Source organism: Macaca mulatta, chromosome 1, assembly GCF_049350105.2.
Source record: "Macaca mulatta isolate MMU2019108-1 chromosome 1, T2T-MMU8v2.0, whole genome shotgun sequence".
In the NCBI taxonomy this organism is placed as follows: domain Eukaryota; kingdom Metazoa; phylum Chordata; class Mammalia; order Primates; family Cercopithecidae; genus Macaca; species Macaca mulatta.
Genome location: NC_133406.1, coordinates 150,869,954 through 150,893,224, shown reverse-complemented (window position 1 = coordinate 150,893,224; position 23,271 = coordinate 150,869,954). Strand labels below are relative to the sequence as shown.

The 23,271-nt window shown below is 42.3% G+C and overlaps 1 non-coding gene across 1 annotated transcript; it reads right to left on the bottom strand.

Moving 5' to 3' along the window:
* Window positions 1-16,176: 16,176 nt before the first annotated feature.
* Window positions 16,177-16,281, bottom strand: LOC114675415 (small nucleolar RNA U13). Its single transcript, XR_003726439.2, has one exon. It is a non-coding gene; the product is annotated as a small nucleolar RNA U13 (small nucleolar RNA).
* Between the last annotated feature and the right edge of the window lie 6,990 nt (window positions 16,282-23,271).

The following is a 23,271-nucleotide window of genomic DNA, read 5'->3' as shown; positions in this document are numbered from 1 at the left end:
TCCATCATTAGGAAATGCCGACAATCAGAATATTCTCCGCACCCTGTTGCCTCTGGCCATAGATCTGTTCTTGCATGACACGCAGAGCAAATCTAAATTTCTTTTTCTCATGATGACCTTTCAAATAATTAAAGCAGATCCTATGTTCCTGTTCAGTATTTCCTGCTCTAGGCTACATCTCTCCTGATTCCTTCAACTGTTCTCAGATGATGTAATTTTATAGCTTCCAAACTTTCAAGTTGGAAAGGGCCTCAGAAATTCAAGTACAGATCTCCCTCTTTGCCCGGGAGGAAGATAACGTTTACAGAGATGAAATGCAGCTTTGGGTAGAGGGGGGAGTAGATTTTGCCCAATGTCATCTGGAAGTGGCAGTTTCAAAACTTAAACCTGAATCTCTTCATCTGAAGTCTAGTGTTTTCCCTGTATCTTTCAACAAACCTTAGGATCCTACTCACTTTCCTCTGGATTCATTCCAGCTTCTCAGTCTTCTTCTTCAAATGGAGCCCCTTTTGTTGAACCCACCAGCAGATGTGGTCCAGCCAACCAAGAGAACAAGGGGATTGTTACCGATTTTATTCTAAACTCCATAAATCCATTAATGCTGCTATGATTACTTTAGATTTCTTTGGCAGGCCCTGGTGATTCATACTGAACATGTGGTTAACTAAAACCATTTGTTTTGTGTGGTTTTCTTTTACTTGAAATGTGTCAAGCAAGACATTTTCCACCTTGTACTAAAATAGTTCATTTTTAATTTAACCAAAGTGGAGGACTTTATATTTAATCTTCCTAAATATCTCTTTGTTAATTTAGTGTATCTTTCCACTTGGTTGAGATATTTTTGAATTTTAATTCTATCAAACATATTAACTAATCATCCATGTTTTATGATATACATAGATTCAATAAGCACACTGTGGCAAAGACAATTCTTGCCAAATATGCCATGTACTCCTTTACTTTACCCAGATGCTGTTGCAATTGGGTTGGAGCCATGTGACTTCCTCCAGCCAATGGACAGTGAATAAAGGTGATGTCACTTCTGGGCCAAGGCATTTAAGAGACAATCTGATACTTCTATTCCTCTATTCCCCTGATGCAGAGACCTTGAACGCCATATGTTCTAGACATAACCGTAGGTGGAGCTTACATGAGCCTGTGGCAATACATTAAAGACATTTGACTATATTCTATGAATTCAAATTTTTATCAGCTACAAATTCGTTTCCACCCAAAAACATCATTAAAGATTTAGGTAAATGTTGAATATGTCAAATTAGCTTGATTTAGCCATTCCACAATGAATACATATCAAAACATCATGTTATACACCATATGTGTATATGTGTGTGTGTGTGTGTGTGTGTGTGTGTGTGTGTAGTTTGGTTGGTTGGTTGGTTTTTTTTAGACAGAGTTTTGCTCTTGTCGCCCAGGCTAGAGCGCAATGGCATGATCTCGGCTCACTGCAACCTCCACCTCCCAGGTTCAAGTGATGATTCTCCTGCCTCAGCCTCCCAAGTAGCTGGGATTACAAGCACCCGCCACCAAGTCCAGCTATGTTTTTTTTTTTTTTTCAGTAGAGATAGGGTTTCACCATGTTGGCAAGGCTGGTCTCGAACTCCTGACCTCAGACGATCCACCCGCCTCAGCCTCCCGAAGTGTTGGGATTACAGGTGTGAACCACCGCACCCGGCCTAGTTTTTATTTATCGATTTAAAAAATATTTTAGTTAAATACCTTGTTAAAATCTAAATACGTTAAGTCCCAAGAACCATGGTAATCCACGAAAGATTTATAAGCATGGGCATGATATGATCAGATTTGCATTTTAAAGATGCATCTGGGTGGGGAGTGATTGGAGGGAACTAAGACTAGGAGCAGGGAGAAGAGCTAAGAGGCTGGTTCATGGGCATTTGAAAAGGGAACTGTGGTTATTGGAGCCATTGTGAAATCACTAAAACAAAGTTCTGTCAAAGTCACCTATTTTTATTTTTGCTAGTGTTGCTAGACTGGTGTGTTAGAGAAATGACAAAGTTCATAGTCTTGAACTTCTTGCCTGCTACTCAGTTTTGTCCTGCCACTCAGGTTTGTCCTGTCGCATTCTCCTCCTCTGTCCTCCAGCCACATGGACCCCTTTTGGTTTACTTCTGTGTCTTGAGGATTCTGTCGGATGCTTTTGCAGAGGCTCTTCCCTCTATTTAGAATGCTTTTCTACTCTGTCCCCTTTTCCAGGCTAATTTCATGCTTTAGATCTCTCAGTTTTTTCAGAGAGGCCTCCTCTGATTCCCCAAAACCAAGTTAGATCCCCTTGCTTAAATCTTCATTGCTCCAACCCCTTTCAAAGCATTCATTGCCACTGTAATCACTTCTTACAAAATCACTTTTTCTTTTGACACTAAAAATTCCTTGAGTACAAAGGCCACTTCTGTTGTGTTTACCATTAGTAACTTAAAATAGTGCAAAGTAGATGTTCACATTTGTTATACAGGATTATCTAATCATTTGTTCTGGAAATGTGTCTAAACCATGTGAATTACAGATTTTAGAATCTTTTTATTCTTTGCCCTTCTCCAGATTCTGAGCAGTTCCTCTTTCTTGCAGCATTTTTCAGAGATTACTGACAGTGGTTCTATGTTGCAACAGCAAGTTCTCTCAGTTGTCTGGGTTGTCATTGCTTTAGTGCAGGGATCAGCAAACTGCAGTCCAGCGCAAATCTGGCTAGCAGCCTATTTTTGTAAATAAAGTTTTATTGGAACACAGCCATGCCTATTTCCAACTGTCCATGACTGCCTTCACACTATAACAGTGGAGTTGAGTAGTTTCAACCAAGACCATATGGCCTGCAAAGCCTAAAATATCACTTTTATAGAAAAAAATTGCCGACCTCTAGTCTAGTATAAATATTTGAGCTCATTTAAGACAGCTAGTGCTTCCTTTGTATCACCTCATCTATATTTGACGTCTTTTCATCTTTGCCCATCTTTGATCAGCCTTTACAATTTGGAAATTATTCTATTGAAGAATTTAGAACAAAATTGACAGCTGCTGCCCATAGTCATCTGCTGACATAAATCTTCTGCCCCATGTGGTGCCTGCTCCACATTGTTCTCTTTGCTCTATATACGTCTAACAAAGCCCATTTTATTGCCCTTAGAATTTTTATAAAATGTATTTCACACTCTGCTTCTTTTTGCAGGTTATATTCTGTCTTGATTATGTACTCCTCCTTCCTACAGTTCTTCATGACCCTTTAGGAACTCACCAAAGAGCTCTCTTGGCAGCCAGACGCTCCCTTTGTTCAGAATCACTTTCACTTGTGTTATCAGAATTTTATTTTTGAAAGTCCTCTATCTCTCATGAATGAGTCTTTAGATCAGGTCTTTAGGTTATACCTGTGAGTTTTTCTTTCTCTTTTTCTGAAACATCCAAATGTTTCCAGGAGAGTTTTGAGAGCATGTCAGAAGGTCAGATATCCTTAGCCATTTCAGACTCTCAGATGACAATCCATTCCACTTCTATTCCTCCTCAACCAGTTATTCTGCTTGGTCAGTGTTACAGTTAAACTGTGGTCCCTCAAAAAGATATGTTGGACCCCCAGTACCTCCCAATATGAGTTTATTTGGAAACAGGGTCTTTACAGAGGTCAAGTTAAACTGAGGTGAAAAGGGTGAGTGTCTGTGAGCACAGGGTTCTGGGAAGCATAGAGGCAGATGCCTGACTCAGAGTCTGAAGGCGGGGAGGTAGAGAGGAACGCCTTGTGGAGAAAATTCTGTTTCAACTGAGTCCGAAAACAGTGAAGAGTGTTTAGCAAAGGCACCACTAGGGGTGCTCTGGAGGAGCTGGAGCCTTCCCTATGATTTCTGTTACTCCCCGCACCCCATCACCAGCAACCTCATAGTAAAAACTAACATTTATTCAATATTCATGTACCAAGCACAGTTATCATAAGATAACTTAACAGTCATTATTTTATTTAATCATCACAAGAATCCTATTATTACTATCCTAAGTCCATAGAGAGACTGGGGTACATGGAGGTCAAGACCCTTGTCTGGGTTCACTAAGCCGAGTGAACTCAGGCAGGAGTTGAACTCAGGCAGGCTGCTTGCAGGAGCTGTGCCCTTAACCTACCTTTCCTGCAAAGGAAAAGAGCATACATGCTCTGCCAGGCAGCTTTGAAACAAGTCCTCTAGCATCGTTCTACCCACGTCAGGGCTTCAAACAGATGGCCACCACTAAGCCCTTCCTTTAGAGAAATGCTAGAATGCCCTTGAAAACGAGCCAAACAAATAAAAGAAGTATGGGAAGTTGGGAGAAGGGAGGAATCCTCAGGCTCTCCAGAGACAGCAGGAAGATTTTTTTTTTTTTTTTTTTTTTTTTTTTTTGATACAGGATCTCACAGTTACCCAGGCTGGAGTGCAGTGGCACCATCACGGCTCACTGCCACCTCAACCGCCCTGGGCTCAGGTGATCCTCCCACCTCAGCCTTCTGAGTAGCTAGGACCACAGGTGCGCACTACCACACCCAGCTAATTTTTCTATTTTTTTGTAGAGATATGGTTTTGCCATGTTGCTCAGGCTGGTCTCAAACTCCTGGGCTCAAGTGATCTGCCCACTGCAGCCTCCCAAAGTGCTGGGATTACAGGGTTGAGCCACTGTGACTAGCTGGCAGGAAGATTTTTAATAACAAATAGCTAGAGAGTGGGCAGGGGTCAAAAGTTCTTCAGCCCTGATCCTGTCCTACTAGGAAAGTGCTTCTCAGCAGAAAGGAAATCCCTTTCTAGAATGAGACTTACTAACACCATTTACATGTAAGAGCATGTCCAGGGACACATTCAAGATGTGCCTAAGAGCAGGTCTGCGTGGGTGAGCCTCAACTGACCCATTGGTCACTCATTTCATCTCTGACTCTCCCCCTGCCTACTCTCTCTCCATCTCCCCAGCTTCTCTTCTGTGCTACTCAACCTGCCCCACAAGCCACAAAAACAACCTGTTAATGTTCATGGCCTGCAGTTTTTTCAGACCTTAACAGGTGAAACTTCAGGGTCAGAACCTCATAGCACAGCCCCAGATCATCCTCACCCCACGGCAGCCATTCAGGATGGCCTCACAGAAGCCCGCAAGGAAATCAGTTCCTGGCTGGAATTAAATAACAAGGAGCCTCTAGAAATCAAGATTTGACACTGACAACTGAAGAACTTAAGTTATTGGGCATGAGACGGCATGACAGATGCTACCCCAGTCCCAAGCATGTCGACTTGCCTCGAGCACACTGTAAGTGTTTAGATAGCTTTGGACAAATGCTGTCTTGAACTGCCAGGTCATACCTTGGTATTTAAGAGACCATTACTCGGCACAACATGGCAGCTAGTATTTAAAACAAATGGTAAAGAGGAAAGGCAATCATTTCCTCACTAAATGAAATAGGAGATATGAATCTGAGGAACACAATCTGGCACTGATTGAAAGTAAATTACCAGCTGATTAGACGGCTGTAAATACAGGGAGAGAAGCCTCAACCAGCAGCTGGATTTTGTAAGGAAGAGGGCAATTAGAGAGGGCACCGGCGAGGCAGAGCACAGGCAGGGCTCTGCACAGAGCAGACAGGGCAGCTCTGCATCCCCAGGATTACAAAGGCAGGAAGGGGTTTTTAGGAAGTGTTCTATGAATGGAGCCTGCATGACGGGAGAGCTCCCCACTCCCACTCTCCCCGCCCTGCCTCCATAGTGAGCATGAAGAGAACTGCCAGCCCCTATCTAGCAGCAGTTAGGTTGGGTATTTGTTATCGCAACACAGGAAGTATCAACAAATTCTCTTCCTTTTTCAGGCTGTACTCAATCTGGAAGCTTTTTGCTTCCTATCAAAAGCCAGGGACTTGAAAACTACTTAGATCCCTGTAGCCTACAGGGACAAAGTTCATGCAGATCTCAGTGGGAGACGCCATCTCCAGATAGCAACTGGGGCCAGTTTTTGCAGATGGCACGCGCTTAAAGATGCAAGCCTCCATGATTACCAAGAACTGAGAACTCTCTGCAATTAGCAGGAGTGTAACTGGAAAACCGAGGGCTCCTCTGTGCCTTACCAAAAGACATTCCCTCTTCCTCTGGCAAGTTGGAGAAGATAATTTGGCCAGCCTAGGAGGAAGTGATTGATTGAGACAGAAATGGTAGAGAGAAGGATGACTGTGATTTTTACTTTGGTGATGGGCATGAACATAACAAAGAACAGATGGTGGATGCCTTAGTCCCACTGGTGTTATCAATTCCATAGCCCTGAGCCCTGCCCTGCTACAGGCTTGTGTAATTCTCAAGCATGTGCTCTCATGGCCCAAGGGGAGAATATGCAGCACACACCCTCCAGCTGCGAGGTTAACTCAGCAATGCTCCACCTTTGTCATCTTTGGATTCCAGCACTCAGGCCCTGGATATACCTCTCACCAGAAGTGAACACCTGGTGGGGGCTGCAGTAGATCCAATGACCACATCAGCTGCAGTTTGCATCTCGAAGAAATGATTCCAAAGTAACATGACAGGGGACATATGAGATGATAAGTAAACAATAGAGAATAAAAATAATGGAGGAAGAGTTGAGGAAAAGGCCTCCTTTGAGCTAGGATAAAGTCACTTCCTTAGCCAGATCTAAGGGTTTAACTCTTAATTTAGAGGCACCAAGAAGTTACAACACATAGTGCTACTTGAAGCTTATTTTATAGATAACATACTTAACTGTTAACAGATTCAGTTAGCTGTTTACAGTTTAGTTAACTGGATATAGTTCTCAACCCACATGGGGTCAGTCATTTTCAACAAATCTTTTTATTTTCTCTATAGAATTCAGAGTTAAAGAACTCCTTAAAGGATACACAAAACTGTCAACAGTAGTTAAGATTTCAGTGGTCTGGGGGTGAATTCCAGGTAAGTAGTCCCTCTTATCAAATGTTTCTTTAACAATGCTTGCAGCTGTCTTGACGTGACAGCCATCACAAAAGCCAATATTAATCAGATCACTAAAGGGACACAAATAACTGACACTAGCCAAGAAAGAATTCAAAGATATTTTTGAACTAGTTTGGGGCCAACTTTTGTGTGAGAAGAGAAGAGGAGTTGAGTTCACTTCATCTGGTGTTAACTGAAATAAGAGTTAATGTGCGAAATATCTTCATCACTGACTAAAACTAAGATCACAGATTAGAGCGCCAAAGGGTGTGACTAGAAGGAAGTGTCAGCATTGCAGAAAAGAATGCAAAACCAGGAGGATCTCATGTTAACAGCTGGCTGCCTAATGGATAAGAAATATGGTCAGAACACAAGGAAGGAGACTGGCGAGTAATGAAGCTGAATTTAAAGGCTTTCAACAAAGCCACCTTCTCTTGCAGAATTACCACTCCTCCTGCTGCCCTCAGGACAATTCCTGAGCGTGCTGGTGAGAGGCTTTTGTTCAATCATCCCCAGGGTCCTTCAGCTCTTCCTTCCCTGGTAAAGTAGAGGTGAAGATCAATTTTACCTAAGTAAACATTTGGTTCTCACAGCCATAAGAGAGAACATTCGGTACTCACAGAAGTACGTACAACTTCTCTTAAGACAGCTCTGTTTTCCTAAACACAGTGTATGAACCCCCAAGATCTTACAATGTTCCCTGGAGTCAGTTTAAAGTGTTGAGTCCTCTCTGGTTCTAGGATTCTAGAAGGATCAAAGTTTATTAACAAATCATATAGCAACTACGGCTGCCCAACTATTCCACACAGCTTCATCTCTGTAACTACATCATGCTAATGCAATTACTATCAAAATTTAAATAAGTTTTTTTCATAGACATAGACAAGCTTACTCTAAAATTTGGATGGAAAGGGAAAGACCGAAGAATTGCTAAAAAACAAAAACAAAAACAAAACAAAAAAAAGAAAAGAAAACAAACAAAAAAAACTAAAAACAAGAATAAAGTGGGAAGAATCACTCTTCCCAATGTTAAGGCCCAATATGTAATTGCAGTATCCAGACAGTATGGTACTGGTAGAGGGAACAGGCAAAGCAATCAGTGGAACAGAATAGAGAACACAGATATAGCCCCACTCAAAATTCCCATTAATTTTAGACAAAGAAGTAAAAGCAATGCAATAGAGGAGAAATAGCCTTTTCAATAAATGGTGCTGGAGCAATTGGACCTAAACCAATACTAAAATCAACTCAAAATGGATCATGGACTCAAACATAAACATACAACTATATAAGAGAAAAATCTTTGGGGTGTAGGACTAAGCAAAGTTCTTAGACTTGACATCAAAAGCATGAGCCATAAGAAGAAAAATTTATAAATTGGATCTCATCAAAATTAAAAACTTTTGTTCTGTGAAAGACCTTGGACAAAGGATCAAAAGACAAATTACAGACAGGAAGAAAATATTTAGAAATTACATATCTAAGAAAGGTCTTGATCTAAAATATATAAAGAACTCTCAACATAAAAAAAAAAAAGGGACAGCTGTCGTCTGAATGTTTGTGTCTCTCCAAAACTCATGTATTGAGATCTAAACCCCAAGGTGATGGTATTAAGAGGTGGGACCTTTGGGAGGTGATTAGGTCATGAAGTGGAGGGCTCATGAGTGAGATCAGTGCCCTTATAAAAGAGCCCAAGGGAGCTTATCTGCCCCTTTCACTAGGTGAGGACACCGGGGAAAAGGACTGTTCTAGGAAACAGGAAGTGAGCACTCACCAGACACCATATCTGATCTTGGACTTCCAGCCTCCAGAACTGTGAGAATTAAATTGCTGTTGTTTATAAGTCATCCAGTTTACAGTGTTTTGTTATAGCAGCCTGAGTGACCAAGACAAGGGCTCAAGGCCTCCTTCAGCACCACGTTTTATGATATGTGTTCTGTGAACCGTTTGACTTCGGATCTTAGGGGAGGAGGAGGTAGCAGAGGGATTGGTAAAATGCTGATTCCCGTATACCACTCCAGAAATTCTGATTCCATAGATTTGGGCAGGACCTGACAAATCTGCATTTAAAACAAACTTCTTGGGAGTTTTTTTTTTTATCATTATTATTAAAGTTCGAGAACTCCCACCATGGCCCAATCTACCAAATTATAAAGGAAGAGCGTGCTGGGCACAGTGGCTCATGCCTGTAATCCCAGCTTTTTAGGAGACTGAGGAGAGTAGATCATTTGAGGTCAGAAGTTCAAGACCAGCCTGGCCAACATGGTGAAACCCCATCTCTACTAATAATACAAAAATTAGCTGAGCGTGGTGGTGCATGCCTGTAATCTCAACTACTTGGGACGCTGAGGCAGGAAAATCGCTTGAACCCAGGAGGCAGAGGTTGCAGTGAGCTGAGATCATGCCACTGCACTCCAGGCTGGGCAACAGAGTGAGAATCCATCTCAAACAAACAAACAAAAGAAGAAGAAGGGCAGCATTAGAAAGAAAACCTGGACTGTGATAGTTGTGCCCTAAAGGGACAAGCAAAAAGAAAGGGGATAAAGACTAGCAACAACCCAGAAGTGTTGTGAACAACAATTTCTAAGAAGTGACCATTCTCTATATTTATTAGGATGTGGAAGAAATGAAGTTCCCTCTCATACACACACATACGAGAATACAAGTCTGAGGAGAACTTGCTCCGGGTGAAGAATTTTTTTTAATTCTCATATTCATGCTCAAGGAGCAAGGCGTATGTTCACAAGGGGCAATGAGAGCCCTGGAGAGACCAGGTTCTCTGAGGGTAGGACACATACTTTGGCAACTTGGGGGACACGTTCTTGAGCTGAACTGGTGTCTCTGGAGCCTATATGAGTTGGGCCTGTGGGGGCACCACAGACAGGGACCCCGGCATTGCTGATAAGTGAAGGGTCTGCCACAGAGGTCTCTAACATGACTTTCTACCACCACCTTTCCCGCTTACTCGCACATCAATAGACACAGGCATATTAAGTGGCAGCTCTTCCTCACCTTGTCATCAGACAGTCTGTTTCTGCCTTCACCATTCTGCATCTGACCTTTCACAGGTAGCAAGAGAAGAGCCTAAGGAGCAGCAGGCAACATGCTGAAGTGCAGAGCCAGGTCAAGGCTGGGTTTGTCTGCGCAGCTGGTGAGTAAGAGGCTGTGACCACGGCTCTGAGAAATATGGACAGCAGCCAGCCTGACAAAGAGAACAAAGAACTGCCCAGGGGAAAGTGAAGAAGGTAACTGTCAACCCTTCAAAAAGTGAAATGGCCTTTAGTAAGATGAAGGCCAGCCCATAAGAGATGCCAGCCAAGATGGAATAATGCGCAGATTTTCATCTAAGGGTGGGAATGACCTGTTGGCCTGATCCAGGCACCGGGCTTCTGAGATTCCCTTCCTAGCCCTGCCCACACACCCCGCACCAGACGCCCTTTCCCCAGCCTAGGTCCCTGAGTTTCTCATCCGTTGCTCGCTTGTGTCTATTGTATGTCTTCTTCGTCAAAATCGACGGGGGCTAATTAGCGGTGAAAACAGAGACTTCAGCTCATTTCCGTTCACCTCATTATTTGTTTCTCTTTTGGGCTGAAGCCAAACAACAAACAAATATTAGCATTCCCCCTGCAGAGCAGGCACATAGATACATGGGAGCATGTTACACACACCACACCCTCATAGCATGCACACATGCACACGCACACGCACACACACCTGCTCCACTGCTACTCGGCTGTGCGAGGTCTCTGTGGCCCCGCTGTCTCGGGGCATCTAGGGTAACACCTCTTTCCATTTCAGACCCGGGACTGGGAAAAACGTAAGAAATTGTATAATGGAATGGCCCTGGGCAAGCAGGGAAAGGAGTTGGGAATTTCCGGAAGCACAATCCCCCCGGGCCAGCACTGGTGTTAATTAAGGGCGCTGCTGGTGTTTTGCAGGCAGCTGTTTCCTCCTCCGGCCCTCCTGTTCCCCGGGCCGCCTGGGCACCGGCGCCTGCACTCTGGCATTCATTGCTCTACCGTAAGCCTTGTTTCTAGCCGTTTTCAATCAAGTGGGAGACCGTCCAAATTTCCTTCTCAATGACAATCAACTGTTCTAAATCCAAGCTCCCATTAAGCGTTCCAGGGGCTGACCTGACTTGGAATTTAAGCAGCAGCCCCGCCCTCCCTGGAGGGAGCGGCAGCCGGGGCTCCAGATGAGGCGGGCCTGCCTCCTAGTGGCCAAGATGCTGCACGGCAGCTCTGAGGGCTCGCGGGCTGTGCAGCCGCCACCCGAGGACACTGGGAGGAGGCACAGTAAGAGAATCCTTAGAGCCTAACTCCCCTGTCTCCGTCGCCCTCGAGCCGTTCCAGTCCCCAAGTCCCATCCCCTTTCCCTCCCCGACATCTCTCCTCGTTGCCCCACTCTGGCTCCGTCGAACTGCAGTGGTCTGTTAGCTGGACTCTACCTCCAGCTTCTGTATCGAATCCATACACCTCACTGCCAATTCGTCTTCCGGACCCTTGTTGTCGATCCTCTATGATCTCTCATTAAGGCTCTGCTGAGCCTCCTCTTTACGTATAGGGAGGATCCTCAAGCGGAGAGTCACACCCTTCCTGGAGAGGGGTATCGCCAGCCACGACAAGGCGAGCCGCCTTTCTCCCCACACGCCCAAAAAGGCGATGACCCTCCCCAGGCCGCGCTCGCGCTGAACCTCTGTTGCTGAGCTGCAGTTCCTGGAGGTGTCCTGTCGCTCAAATGTGGGGACGCGGGAAAAAGATTGAGAAGGTAAAAGTTCAAACCAGGCAAAAGTTCAAACCTCTTGGCCCTCCACAATCTGGCCTCAAGTTTCCCTTCTAGCCTTAGTGCTAGAATAGAATGATATGAAGGGTTAGAATGCCAGGTGTGCTACGTTTTAGTCATGTAACTATGAAAGGTTCTAAAGTCTAAATGTCTTTACAAGGTTGTTATGGAGACTAAAAGAGGTCGCCTGAGTATCACATTTAGCACAATGCTTGCCACATAGTGAATGTTCAATAAATGGCAGCTGTCATTTTCCCTCCCCCGTTAGTAAGACAACTGGTTTGCTCACAGTTCTGATACCGGCCTCAAACTGAACTTTCCATCTCTGCACCTTGGCTTTTGACACCTTATTTGCCTGGAGCATCCACTATCACCACTTTGGTCAAAGCCACTGTCACCTCCTGCAATAGACTAATTCATCTCCCTGCTCCCACCCACAGTTATTTTTAATCTAGCAACCAGAATTTTTTAAAGTGTAAATCAGATTATGTCACTCATCTCAAACCCCTATTGTAGCTCCCCATTTCACTCCGTGTAAAAGCCAAAGCACTCACCATGTCCTTGAGGCCCTACATGATCTGGCTGTTTCCCCCCTCATATTATTTCCCATAGCTTTCTCCCTTGTTCACTCTATTTCTTCCACAGTGACCAATTGCTTTTGCTGGAACATACCAGCAATTTATTAATAGCCTTTGTGTTGGCTTTTCCCTCTACCCAGAATACTTTCCTCACATACCTGCATAGCTCTTTCCCTTACTTTTTCGTGACTTTGCTCAGCTGGCACATTAAAAAAAAAAAAAAAAAAAGCCAGCCAGGCATGGCGGCTCAAACCTGTACTCTCAGCACTTTGAGAGGTGAAGGTGGCAGATAACTTGGGCCCAGGAGTTCCAGACCAGCCTGGGCAACACAGCAAAACCCCATCTCTACAAAAAATACAAAATATATTTTTTGTAGAGGACAGTGGCACACACTTGTAGTCCCAGCTACTTGGGAGGCAGGAGGACCGCTTGAGCCTGGGAGGTTGAGGCTGCAGTGTGAGCGATAATCATGCCACTGCACTCCAGCCTGGGCAACAGAGCAAGACCCTGTCAAAAAAACAAATAAGTAAAAGCCAATCCTGACCACATATTTAACATTTCAAACTGCTGTACTTTCCCCCAGTACTTCCAATCCCCTTTATCTTGCCCAACTTCTCCTTTTCCATAGCACATACCATATTCCTTACTACCTTCTAAAATAATATATATAACGAAGCCAACCATTGGCAAATGAATCTCTCGTAATTTGCTGACGGGAGTGTAACTTGTTACAACTACTTTGGAAATCTTTTAGAGAGTATCTACTAAAGCTAAAAATACCTTATTTTACTCTTGTATGTAAATCTAACAAATTGCAAATCCAACAAAAAGGAGTACTTTTTGTCGGATTTATTTTGGTCATTTCTGTAAATATAATGTTATATAATATAAGATATATACTTATATATTAGTTGCTTTAATCATATAGCTATATAATCATATACTTCATGATCTAATTGTGTCACACATAATAATCTTAGTTGCTTTAATCATTTCGCTAAACTAGGAACAACCCAAATGTCAATCTACAGTAAAATGAATAAATTTTTATTTTTTTCAAACAATAAGTACACAGCAATAAAAAATAAATTATTCCTGGTATTCATTAACAACATGAATGAGTCCAGAATCTAATATTGAGCAAGAGAAGTTGGAAACCAAAAAATACCTCCTATATGATTTAATTTACTTGAAGTTCAAGAAAGGTAAGACTTTAATGATAGAAGTCAGAATAGAGCTACTTATTTCTCTAATTGGGATGTAACCTAATTTTTCTGAAAACAGGGATAATATTCATCTTGCAGGACTGCTGGGAAAATTGCAGATAATGTATATCTAACATCTAGTACCAAGTTCCTAGCACAGAATATTTGCTAATGAAATGATAGTTTGTATTCACATATGTTCTTAATTCATGTTAGTTTGATAATTGCCAAGTAAAAAGATAGTTTTACTAAACCCAAAGGTTCTGGTTGCATGTAACATTCATTGCCACCCAATAGCCATATCCCTTTTATTCCTTACTAATAAAATCCATATTCTTTTTCAGGACAGCTATGTGCCCAGCCCTGAAAGATAAAGCATGACAAGTCTAAGCCAATCAAGAAACTCTCATACCCCTTTGCCAGATATTCACTCTCCCAACTCCTCCTTGCGGCTAGGGGTGCCCATGTGCCCAGTTCTGGCCAATGAGATTTAAAGAGCAATTCTGATGGCAAATTGCTTAGGAAAGATTTCTCCTCTTTACTGAAAGGAGATAGACACACACGCTCTAGCTACCTCCTGTTTTCTGCCTTTGCACAAATGATTCCCAGAGCTATGACAACCATATTTTTACCGTGAGAATCATAAAGGTAATGACACACAGTCCTAAAATAGCAGAGTTATCTGTCACCTACCTTCAGACTTTTTGTCCTAAGAGTTAATTATCTTTATTATTTAAGCCACCATTAGTTAATTATTCTGTTACTTGTAGCTGAAATCATTCCTAACTGTGACTGTTTACTTATAAAGTACTAGTATACAAAAGAGAATCATAAACTGATAAGACATCTTACTGTGCTCTCTTTAATATTCCCGGTGTCTTCGTGGTGCTTTTATGAGTCTCCTCCTTACCAGTTTACTAAAATGTCATTTTCTAGTCAAATATCTTTCAATGGTATATGAACTCACTAATAAGACCAATAACTTTCCAAAGGCCTTCAGGGCTAAGACATACATTTAAAACTCAGGGAAATTCTACACAGTTGCTGACTCCTGTTGGAGGTTGACCAACTGCTAAACTCTGGCAGTAACACATAGTAACCTACATTTGCCCACAAGCACACCAGAGTGCCAATTCTGTAACTGTAAATACACTGTGAACAGTTGGTCCATCCAAGCAGGGCTCATTCCTGGTTGGCAAGGCAAATTACTATGATGTTAATAAAGTTCTAGGCCCCCTCCCTTGCATAAGCCGTTTTCATGCTTGGGACCCAAGCAATGTGTTCCCATAGTCATAAGCTTTTGTAAAACTTGTGAGCTAGGTTAACTAAAATCGGTTAAGACCTCTGACTCTTTCCTCTCCAGCTTACTGTCTGTTACATTTGCTCTTCTGTAGGGTGGTCTTTTTGTTTGTTTTGGAGATGGAGTCTTGCTCTGTCATCCAAGCTGGAGTGCAGTCACGCCATCTCAGCTCACAGCAACCTCCGCCTCCAGGGTTCAAGTGATTCTCCTGCCTCAGCCTCCCAAGTAGCTGGAATTACAGGCGCACACCATCACACCAAGCTATTTTTTTTTTTGTATTTTTAGTAGAAATGGGGTTTCCCCATGTTGGCCATGCTGTTCTCAAACTCCTGACCTCAGGTGATCTGCCTGCCTTGGCCCTCCAAAGTGCTGGGATTACAGGCGTGAGCCACCGCACCTGGTCAAGGGTGATTTTAAAGAGGCAAGGGGTGATTGGATTCAGCTAAGGGGAAGCTGACTTGAAGAGACATAGAGTTTGGGTTAAGAAGGTTATTTATATGTGGTTCACTTCCATATCTAAGTTATTGTTAGCTATCGTGGTGCAGGAATGGCTTCCAGCAATATTTCCAATGCTCCTTTGCTACTCAACCAATATCTGACAGACAGGTGCAAAGCTAGAGGTCATATTGTGATTTTAATGTAACCTATTGTACTTGGCATTGGAAGTTTGTAGGTAATCACATAGACAAAGTTTTCAATAGTATGAAACCAGAAGCTAGCCTGTGGAAAATTCTGCCAATCTTCAGTTATGTAAAAGTCTGAGCTGAGGATTTAATTCTCAAAGACGCCTGGTCAAAATGGAAGTTCTGTCCTGTTGAGAATATACATGATAAGCAGTATATGCAATTATAAACCCAATATTTTTTATTTTTGAGGTAAATCACACAAAATAGAATTTATCAGAAATCCTGTATTGTAGGACACAAACCAGTGCCAGGTTCACACTGACTGTGTCTGTTTAGTCATGTGTTTTATACATCCCAATATGTTGGATCACATCGCATCCTGAAGACAAAGAGCAGATTTAGAGAAAAGAGAATGAAAAAGTATTCATCAATAAATTACAACAACCTAAAGAAACATTCCAGTGATAAAATCACCACACATATTTATAAAATAAGCCCATGTACGTAGTATAAGTAAGTAGCTTAATGCAATGATGTTTAAAATGGATTTTACTTACTCCTCTATGTACCTTAATTTCATGTAGCTTTGCGTATTTATTCAGAATTATTGATTATATTAAAATTCAAAAGAATTATAAAGGTATATGTAAGACAATTCATTAATAAAAGAATTACATAATTTTTCCTGGACTTTTGATGTTTGTGACGTATTTGTCAACATTTTATTCTTTTTTAATTTTTCTTCTTTCATGACAGACACGGTATGTGTGGATGTTGTAACAGGGTTTGAAGGAAGCATCTCACACAACTCACATGTGAGAACCCAATCATCACATTTATAAAACACAAAAGGATCAGCATTTTAAAATTTGTAATTTGTGGATTTTTCTCATTCCAAGTAAATAGTTGTTTACATACCCAATTTTTTATCTTTGTTTTTGTTTTAATTTTTTATTTCTTTTTTATTTTTTCTATTTTCTAGACAACCAATTTTTTATTCCTAACTTTGCATTCTTTTTCTTAAAGAAAACCTCTGCCAAATTGTGTAAGCTCCTACCCCTGGTGATCAGGCAACAGTCACAATCAGTCAAGACTGCAAATGATATTTACCAATTTGGTTACCTTAGAAGTTCTTTCAATGTCAGGCTTTAAAAGGGCAAGAGTATTAACTGAGAAGAATTGAAGCCACTTTATTGAATGCCCTACATAGTTTGTTAGGTGAACATAACCTAATGTTAAAATAGAACACTTCTCACCTCAGTTTCTCCAGAGGGACTGACATTGTAGCTCTCAGGTACCAATGTGTGCATGGGACAGAACCCGGTAAGAGGAATCTAAAACAAAATAAACCCTGATGTTTGGGTTTGGTTTCAACATTTAAGGTCGTTTATCCAAGGGCTTCTTTCTCTCTTCAAGAATAGAAAAGATTTGTTGCAGAGTAAGAAGAAAGAAGAAAAATTCTAGTGAGAAGGATTTTTTGGAAGTTTTTGCTGTAAGCCTGAAGTCCTGTATCTCAAGAGGAAATAAGGGGTGAGGAGACACCTGAACCTCCCTCAAGTTTTGAGGGCCTTCAACACGGCCATTCTGAGAGTCTAATGTGAGTCACCTGAAGTTTGAAAGACAGTGGGCTGAGGGCTGATTTCTGCCCCAGAAAATCTGTAGAGTAAGAGAGAAGCTGGCCAATTGTGTTGAGGATGATGAAGCCAAAGCAAGTAGCCGCTACCTCTGGGAAATTCCTGCAACCCCAAGCCCCTGCAGTGGAAGGACAAGGCGTGTTCCCCCAGTGTACGACAGGATAGAGGACCAGCGATCCTGAGGCTGTGTGAGGCTCTATCAGAGAGGACCTCCTAGAAGGGGCAATGGGACTCCACAGTGTGTGGGGGTGGATCCTCTAAAGTGGGGAGCTGTCAGCAGAAGAAGGGGCATCAACACAGCTCCAGAGATCCCACAGAGGGGGTACCCCCCAAAAGGGTGCTCAAGAGAATATCAGCTTTAAATGTCAGCCCACACTCAGCACAAAGTCAAATTATGGCAGATAGGGCTGAGTAAGAAAATTCCCTTCTACTATTTTTGATTCCTCTCTTTATGTCCCAACCCTAGGGGCAAGCCTAATGAGGAAGAGGAGCAGGAAAAGAGAAATGAAGGATCAAGCCTTCCTCTCTCACTGCAGGCAGCCAGCTCATACTGGGGCTGCCCAAGAAAGGGAGACAATTCAACATTAAATAAAATTCAAGGTTTTAGATTTTTCCAGGGCTCGGTATTCTAATGTGTGGATTGGGCTGTGTTTGTAACTTAAAATGACCACAAGACAGACTGTAAATTACCTTGGGGTGAACTGTATTCATCCAAGGCAGGAAAAGATTACCATACAAAATAAACTTTATAGGATCAATAAGAACAAAAGTCAGGTTGTGTTTTTATCACATTCCACGTGTCACATTTGTTCAACACTTTTGTTACATTAAGAAGAACCTATTAGAAAGCCATAAATAACTTAAAACTTTAATAATGGTATTGATCTGATATCACTTTCTGATTGTTTTTCTTTGGGCTTTAGTGAAATCCATATTCCTAAGTGGCCAGATTCATGTCTCTGTCTTGATATTAATCTGAATCATTCATTCATTAACCCAACAAGTATTTATTGAGATCTAACGAGGTTAGCTTCCTAAGCTCTACTTTGGTCATGTCCAAGACCCCTACTCAAGAACCTTCTGTGAGTCCTCACTGTACAGCAGACAGGAATAACAGTGGGGTAGGGCTTTACCTCACCTCACCTCCCTCTCTCACTGTGTGTTCTGACATATGCCTTAGGTGCTGGGGGAGTGCCCTTACCTCCCCGTTCAACAGCCCACCCCCAATGCTGCCCTAAAAGCCACTGTGATGTGTCAGAGGATTCATTTAATTTGCTCTTACCAGAGCCCCTATCCTTTGCCCATCTAAATCACTTGGATAAAAAGGGAATTGAATTATATTTCATTTAGATTCAACTTACATTTTCTTTTTTTTTAATTTATTAAGCCAGGAATATGATATTCTCTCTTGGCAGCAGCCCAGCGATAATCGTTTAAGCCCAGATCCTTTCTCTAATGCCGTATCCTGGGGAGGGAAAGCTTATGGGGATTTCATGAGTGGTCCTGGTGAAATGACAGTTTATTTATCTCCAGGGGCTCTTTAGTCTCCACCTCTTGCACCTGTCCCAACAGAAGGTTTGGAGGCTTTGGGGTCAAAGCAGTTTGATTGGGAGAAGAAGGACAGGAACAGCAGTTATAAATGTCTGACTACAGCCCACTTGTAAGAGATCTTTGCAGTTCACACAAATGAAGTGGACTTCAAATGCACTATTCTAGGACAATATGCCTCCCTAGTGTCTCCTTTGTGGCCGCCATATACCCCGTTTGGAAGAGAAAATTGTTCCTATGCAGCTTGTTTTATTTTTGTTTAATCGAATAAACAAGGGTTTTTCCATGTCAAAAATAAAATAAAATAAAATGAATTTTTGGCCGGGCGCAGTGGCTCACGCCTGTAATCCCAACACTTTGGGAGGCTGAGGCGGGTGGATCACTTGAAGTCAGGAGTTTGAGACCAGTCTGGCCAACATGGTGAAACCCTGTCTCTACTAAAAATACAAAAATTAGCCAGGCATGGTGGTGTGTGCCTGTAGTCCTGCTCAGGAGACCAAGGCACAAGAATTGCTTGAACCCTGGAGGCAGAGGTTGCAGTGAGCTGAGATCACGCCACTGCACTCCAGCCTGGGTGACAAGAGCAAGACTCCGTCTCAAAAAAAAAAAAAAAAAAGAATAAAAAAGAATTTTTGAATTAAGCGTGATTATCCTTTTGCAGCTTGTTGTACATTCAAAATACAAGTATTGGAAGATAAGATTAACACCTGTATTCTGTGCTTTTTAAATTTTTTTTTATTATTAGTGTTGTTACTCAATGTAACAATCACTTACTAAGCTACAGTGCTAAACGTCAGGGATTTAAAAGATCAACAAGAAAGGGGTTGGAGAGGGGGAGATTCGCGCTGAGGGAGTAATCCAGAGAGGCGGGTAGCCTGACCATAATCTTCAGCAGTTACCCGAAAGCCACCCAGGTAACATGATGAGGATGAAAATAAACAGAAAGTGAGAAATCTGGCGAAAAAATTAAAATGCTGCCTGGCACGGTGGCTCACACCTGTAATTCCAGCACTTTGGGAGGCCGAGGTGGGAAGATCACTTGAGCTCAGGAGTTGGAGACCAGCCTGCACAGTATAGCAAGACTTCACCTCTACAAAAAAATAAAAACTAGCCTAGCATGCTGGTGCATGCCTGAAGTCCCAACTACTTGGGAAGCTGAGGTGGGAGGATGGCTTGAGCCTGGGAGGCAGAGGCTGTAGTGAGCCAAGATTGCACCACTGCATTCCAGGCTGGGTGACAGAGCAAGACCTTGTCTTTAAAAAAAAAAAAAGAAAGAAAAATGCTATCTTTATTGATCTAAGACCTGTAATTTCAAGACATATGCTTATTATGAAAATGCAGCTTCAAGACAAGACTTAGTCTCTTCTGCCCATCATATTTTAAAGCTGCCACAAAAGAAGTTTACAGTCTGTTGGAGTAAGAGATTGATGTGTGCACTAATAAATTACAAGACAGTAAATGCTATAATAGGGCAATGTATTTTCTTAATGAACCCTTTGTGGGATGGATCAAGAGTATTCATTTTCTTCTGGTAAACAGCAATCTGAACCCAAGAGATAATCCTTTCTCAAACACCCGATCAGTAATCAGCCAGCACTAATGTCTTGATATTTCTCAGGAATATACTCTAGTGGTTTCGCCTCCTGGAAGACGCTGTGAGGAAGATTGTCCTTGCAGCCCTGAGCCTGTTGCCACTCCTTACTAAGGGCCTTATTAAGGGCATGCCCGGAGCCATCACAGTCTGCTCTGTTTGGAAAGGGGTCTGGGCATCAAGACTTATCACTCTGAATACTGTGGGATTTTCTTCTACCTAAGACAAAAGAAAGAAGCAATCCCATTAATGTGTGCTTTTCAGGATCTGTTGGGTTTTTCATTTGTTACTGCTTTGGGAACTTTTTCTGTGTGCCAGCACAGGGCTACGCACTGGACATACCACGATGAGCAAGACGGATGTCCATGCCCTCATGGATCTTAGAGAACCTAAAAGATTCTCATTTCTCTCTGAATTCTTCACAGGATAAACTGCCCTGGCATTTTCAGTTTTCTTTTTCCTCCTTCACCAGGAAGACTGACCCAAGCTTTCTCCTTGGGGGCTGCCCCCAAAAGACTAGCTCAGTGTTATTCACACACCTGCAGATAGTTGTCCAGGTATATGAATTTCAGTGCATGAAAATAACATGCTTTCCCCGTGTTATTCTCTATCACGGCACTCTGTGTACTATCTTATTGGTGCTTACAGGCTGAAGTAATTAATTTGTCTACTTGTTCATTACCTGACCTTCTCACTGGAATGTAAACTCCATGGAGGCAAAGACCTTCTTAATATTCTCAGCTGAATCCTCAGTTCCTAATCAGCCCCTTGCATGCCACAGATGCTCAATATTTGTTGAATTAATAAATACATAGAAAGAAGGAAGGAAGAGAGAAAGAGAGTCAGAAAATGTTATGCAAGCCTTACCAAAAATAGGGGAACCTGATTTCCTAAGGACTTTACATATTCTTGAATGTGTTCCATTTATAAGGGAATCATGGGTCTGGCACAACATCTTTGACCAATGTCCAGAAGTCTACTAGAAATTTTCCTGGACATTCTCTCAGGGAAAACACTAAGTGAAGTAGTCTGGGCCTTGTGGACCTGGAGTCACACAACTGGAAAAGGTTTATTAGTTCTTGATATCACTGAGTAGAGAAGGAGAGAAAGAAACACAAACTCCTGGGCTCTAGGAAGCCAGCTCCACCTGTGGCTTAGATACATCCTTAGAAATAAGAGACAGGCAGGGTTTGCACGGGTCTGCAATGTTTTCCTTTAACCAAGGCCCACATTCTAATGAAATATATTTCTTGTTCGTATAAAACCACCCTTAAAAAGATTTTTTCCAACATCCATAAGTGTGTTTTTCTAGTTAGAGTTGACATAGGCTGAGAGTGAACCTATGTAATTGGCTAAGCAAGGATGCGTGCAGACGATGAGGCCATTATTGCAAGGAAATGCATATAATCAGGTAAGTATGATCCCTCAGAACTACAACGTTGGCGTGGGTTAACAATTTTAGATATTTGAAGTTATTGGTTTATTCATATTGTATGCATTTATTAAACATTTATTAAGCACATACTTATTCAATTACTAACATGGATGACTAAACCAAATCATGCCGGTTGGGGAGGGAAATGGTAGTGGCCACTACTGGGTGTCTCAGATGCTTAGTGGAGCTGTTTCATGATGCCATGGATTGGAGGTGCAGACGCACTGCTCCTGCACCTGGAGTGCAGTATTTCCCAGTCCATCTCCTGTGGGGTGAAAGTGCTTTTTGGTGCTATTGAGGGTACATGGGCATCATACAAAAAGCTTACATCAGAAGATACATTTTACTGCTGTTTATCAGTAGCCATCTATATGAAAATGCTGGTGAGGTCACTACTTGGATAATGTAGTACAAATGCAAACACTGGTAAGCAATCTAAATTATAACCACTTCATGTGTAAGAGAAGCACAAGGCCAGGCAGCCATTTGTAGGTAGATTACACTTTCAGTGCTAGAGCCAGAATTCACATTTCTCTGGATTTCCGGTTTGCCAGCAGGTACTATGTATGTAAGGTCCTCCTCTGCATGATACTGGGAAATAGTGGTCCCTGGCACCCTTGCTTGTCAAGCAACAACAGCATAGCTGTCCTATCCCTAAACTGCCCCATGGAATTATGCCACTGTGCAGCCACTGTGGATCACTCTCTGGCATTGACTAATCTGCTACTGCTTTCTTTCTTTCTTTTCTTTTTCCTTTTTATTTCTTTTTTTATTTTATTTTATTTTATTTTATTTTTTGAGATGGAGTATCAATCACTCTGTAGCCCAAGCTGGAGCACAGTGGCATGATCTCTGCTCACTGGTGCCTCCACCTCCTGGGCTCAAGCGATTCTCCCTGCCTCAGCCTCCCAAGTAGCTGGAACTATAGGTGCATGCCACCGCACCCAGCTGATTTTTTGTATTTTAGTAGAGACAGGGTTTTACCATGTTGCCCAGGGTGCTCTCGAACTCCTGAAGTCAGGCGATTCGCCTGCCCCGACTTTCCAGAGTACTGGGATTACAGGCGTGAGCCACCACGCCCGGCTAATCTGCTGCTTTCTAATGATCCTGCCGCCACTGAATGTGAAATGTAGCTCACATATGCCACAAAACATTCAGAAAGTCCTTGACATAGAGGGTACCCTTGTATATATTTCTTGACTGGTTTCTATATAGTCCATATAGTCTCTGAGAAAAGTTTCTTGATTCTCTCAGCTGGAATAATCTTTCTCACCCTGAAATCTCAGAGCACAGCAGCAGCACCACTGATGACCTTTTGTCATATCTCTCCTACTGATCTTCAAAATCAGGAAGATCTGTGTGGTAAGCAGGGTAATGGCCCCCAAAGACAACCATGTCCTAATGCTTGGAATCTGTGAATATGTTAGGTTACATGGAAAGGAGGAATTAAAGTTGCAGATGAAATGAAAGTTGCTAATCTTCTGTAGAGATGGAGAGATTATCCTGGATCATCTAGGAGGGCCCAAGGTAATTACAAGGGTCCTTATAAATGAAAGAAGGCAGGACAATCTGAGCCAGAGGAGATGCAATCATGGAAGCAGGGTTGAAATGATGCAATTGCTGCTCTATGAGGACGG